The 4,282-nt window shown below is 41.4% G+C and overlaps 1 long non-coding RNA gene across 5 annotated transcripts; it reads left to right on the forward strand.

Moving 5' to 3' along the window:
- Positions 1 to 1,811: 1,811 nt before the first annotated feature.
- LOC129426352 (uncharacterized) lies at positions 1,812 to 3,997 on the forward strand. 5 transcript variants are annotated; one of them, XR_012360001.1, is made up of 5 exons: positions 1,812 to 2,146; positions 2,228 to 2,439; positions 2,636 to 2,953; positions 3,185 to 3,523; positions 3,705 to 3,997. It is a non-coding gene; the product is annotated as an uncharacterized lncRNA (long non-coding RNA). The 5 variants fall into 5 exon arrangements; XR_012360003.1 differs by having other exon boundaries at positions 3,185 to 3,353; positions 3,446 to 3,997; XR_012360002.1 differs by having other exon boundaries at positions 2,636 to 2,721; positions 2,800 to 2,953; positions 3,185 to 3,997.
- The last annotated feature ends 285 nt before the right edge of the window (positions 3,998 to 4,282 follow it).

A 4,282-nucleotide genomic window follows, 5' to 3' on the forward strand; every position in this document is an offset into this window, starting at 1 on the left:
TATTTCCCTCTTTACAAGTAAGGCCATTCTATTAACCCTAGCCTGACTTTCTGAAGCCATAGGGAGTTACAGAGTAGGCGAGTGGAGGGATTTCTGGGTTGGTGGTTAGTGGGGATCTAGAGTTAGTGCATAGCTGCTGCCTATGAAACATTAACGTCACATTTTGACTGCGTAAACATCCTATGTAGCACTTTTGCTGAACTGTGTGATTAATCATCGGGGTTGCAAAAAAGTGCTATACTTTTGTACTGTACAGTGGCTGTGGTGTGAGTGAGTTTGACAAAAAGAAATAGCTCAATATGAGGACTATGAATGAGATTTCTTAAAGCAAATTACAAACAAATCATTAACATTCATTCCATTTTATAGTCTTGACAATTTAGATAATAACAAAGTCAACAAAGCATGTGGGATCTCAGTAAATTCCATCTTTTAGTTCTCTTACCTTAATAAGTCATCTTATAAAGTACCATTCATAGCTCTCTCAATTTCTCCAAAGACTGAGTCACAAACACACAATTCATTCTCAGTGAATTTCCCGTACGTTTCTATTAGTCAAGAGACTCGGGGGAAATGCACCAAGAATGAATTGTGCCACCTCATTTATTTGTACACTTTGTCTGCATTGTTTAAGCGTGCGGTTCACTAAAGGAATTGTGCAAATATTAAATCTGCACTGAGCGCTTTGTGTACCATTTCATATCTCAAAGACTGGTTCTGCAGTGCTGGGTTGTGAAGGATGCAGCAGATTACTGCAATCCCACAAACTATGCTGGAATTTGTTACGACCAAAGGCTGTCTAGGGTGAGGGATGTAACATTTTATTTGAAAAGCTTTTCCTTTTTGGGTGTGTGTGTGTTTGGATGGCAGGAGACAGACACGGGAATAAACTGAAAATTATTTATTAAATGTGAACCAGTGAACAAAGTGACAAAAGCGTGAATAATAATAATTATAATAATGATAATAATAATAAGAAGAAAACAAAAATGAGAGTAGCAAAAATAATATTTACAATATTTACAAGGGTAGAACACAAAACACAGAACCAAAGGAAAGGGGACGAGAGTGGTGCTAAATCAACGAAAGAAACAAAACAAAACGAAGCTAACTATTTTTAAAGACCTCTAAACTAATCTAAAGAAAATAAAAATAAAACAAAAGGTCTTCAGCGTATACACGCCCTAACTAAACTACACTAGCTAGCTAAAAGTCGGGGAAAAACATACAAGGGTGGCACTCACTCCTAAACTAGTGTGTCTAATACAGAATTAATAATTCCCTACGTGTGCACAATGTATGTCGCGCGACAATCTTACCTGTCCGCCTTTCCCCGGCACGGGGAAAACGAAACGCCAGAACATTCAGGACAAAACAACGGGATAAATGAGATAACGAAAAACGAGAATGAACTGACATACACAGGCGGGGTAAATATAACAAGCGTAACAGACAGTACACAGTAACAGAAGGGTGTATAATTGTACAGTAAATACAGTACATGAGCCGCAAATGACTGACGCGCGTTTGAAGTGGCGTCCTTTTTAAAACTGTGGGAGAATGGAGATTGGTGGAACCTGATGTGACGTCATTTATATACTGCAATGATTGACATGTTGATGGTCCAATCGGGAAACTGGGTGTATCTGGAGAGAGAGACAGCGGAGAGAGAGAGAGAGAGAGAGACACAACAACAAAGACACACCTACACGGACGTAACACACCCTCCCTTAAGAACAAACAGGTGTTTGTTCTATCACACAATGAGAGGGTTAAACTCTGGAAAGGGCATCGGCTAGAACATTGTCTTTACCTTTTTTGTGCACAATCTCCAAATTAAAGTTTTGTAAATACAAAGACCAACGCATTAAACGTTGATTGTGATTGTACATGCGTGACAAGAAAACCAGGGGATTATGATCCGTGAAAACTGTAATAGGTAAGTTATTTGAACCAACATAAACCTCAAAATGTTGTAAAGCCAGAATAAGGGCCAAAGCTTCTTTCTCTATTGTAGAATAATTGAGTTGATGTTTATTAAACTTCCGTGAAAAATAGCTTATGGGATGGTCTACACCGGATTTATCCTCCTGAAGGAGAACAGCTCCAGCACCAACACCACTGGCATCCACTTCCAATTTAAAAGGTAAAGTACAATCGGGTGCTACAAGCACAGGAGCATTACAGAGTAAAGCCTTAACATTAACGTAAGCATATTGACATTCAGGGGACCACACAAAAGACTTAGATGGGCTTAGCAAGGAGGTGAGAGGTTGGACAACAGTCGAGAAGTTTTTGCAGAAACTTCGATAGTACCCGGCCATGCCCAGAAACCTGCGCAACTCACGGCGGGTGGTGGGAACGGGAAATTCCATAATGGCCGTGACCTTGGCCGCAACAGGGCGAACTTGACCCTGACCCACTTCCTTACCAAGATAGGTAACAGTAGTCTGTCCAAATTCACACTTAGCTAAATTAAGCGTTAAAGAGGCTTTGTCAAGGCGCTCAAACACTGCTTTTAGCGTACACACATGTTCAGCCCAATCCATTGAATAAATAACGAGATCATCTAAATACGCACTACAATTGGGCACATCACCAAGCACCAAATTAACAAGTCGTTGAAACGTTGCAGGTGCGTTACGAAGACCGAATGGTAAAACAGAATATTGTAGAAGATGATCCGGAGTTACAAAAGCAGAAATTTCAGAAGCTTGAGGGGTGAGTGGAACTTGCCAATAACCTTTTAACATGTCCAATTTACTAACAAAATGTGCTGATCCAACATTGTCAATACAGTCTTCCATGCGGGGAAGAGGATAACTGTCGGGCACCGTTACCGCATTGACCTTACGGTAGTCGGTGCAAAACCTGAACGTTCCGTCAGGTTTGGGAACCAGAAGACACGGAGAACTCCACGGGCTACAGCTTGGTTTAGCTAACCCATTGTCTAGTAAGTACTTTACTTCTTGGCGCATAATAGATCTTTTAATTGCATTTACACGATAAGCATGTTGCTTAATAGGACGAGCACCATCTACATTAATTTCATGCTGCAAAACCGTGGTTTGTCGGGGAACATCGCCAAAAAGACAGGGAAAATCAGAAATCAATTTAATAATGTCAGAACTCTGTTCTGTAGTTAAATGAGTAAGGAATGACGGGAGATCTTTTATTATTTCAGAGTTTGGTAACCGCGCACATTGCTGAGGAGTGTTGCGAAGCATCACTCCATCCTCGTCATCACCCACACAACCACGAGAGGAACCCAGATCAACGGCGGTAACTACGGAAGAGATAGTGGGCTTTTTCATCTGATCCGCAGCATCTGCGAGGGGTTTCTCACGGTCATGGTAAGATTTTAGCATGTTTATATGGCAAACACGAGACTGACGTTTCCTATCTGGCGTATTAACCATATAATCTGTCTCACTCATTTTCTTAGCTATTGTATAAGGACCACAGAACCGGGCAGACAGTGATGAACCTGTGACAGGCAGAAGTACTAGCACTTTGTCACCAGGTAAAAATGAACGGGCAACTGTTTTGAAATCATACTGGCGTTTCATATTCTCCTGAACAGAGGCCAATGACTCTTTAGCAAGAAGGCATGCATCATGCAACCGACTACGAAACTTGCTAACGTAATCCAATATATTAACTTTTGAACTCGATTCAGTAGACATGATTTGTTCTTTTAAAAGTTTCAAAGGACCTCTGACGGTGTGCCCAAAAACGAGCTCCGCCGGACTGAATCCGAGGGACTCCTGAACAGCTTCACGCACGGCAAACAGAACTAAAGGGACACCCTCATCCCAATCACGAGCCGTTTCCACGCAATATTTGCGCAACATGGATTTAAGGGTTTGATGGAAGCGTTCGAGTGCGCCCTGACTTTGGGGATGATACGCACTCGAAACTCGGTGAGTTATAGCAAGAGACTCTAATACCTGATTGAAAAGTTTTGACAAAAAATTAGTGCCTTGGTCTGTCTGGATAATTTTAGGAAAACCAAATGTTGAAAAGAATTTTGTTAATGCTTTGATAATGACCTGAGCAGTAATTTTTCGTAATGGAAAGGCTTCAGGAAATCGGGTAGCCACACACATGACAGTCAACAAAAATTGATTACCTGATTTAGTCTTAGGCAACGGTCCAACACAATCTACTATTACATGCTCAAACGGCTCTCCCACCACTGGAATTGGGGAGAGCGGAGCAGGCGGAACAACCTGGTTCGGCTTTCCAACAAATTGGCAGGTATGACACGTACGACAGTAAT

Source organism: Misgurnus anguillicaudatus, chromosome 21 (genome assembly GCF_027580225.2).
Source record: "Misgurnus anguillicaudatus chromosome 21, ASM2758022v2, whole genome shotgun sequence".
Classification (NCBI taxonomy): domain Eukaryota; kingdom Metazoa; phylum Chordata; class Actinopteri; order Cypriniformes; family Cobitidae; genus Misgurnus; species Misgurnus anguillicaudatus.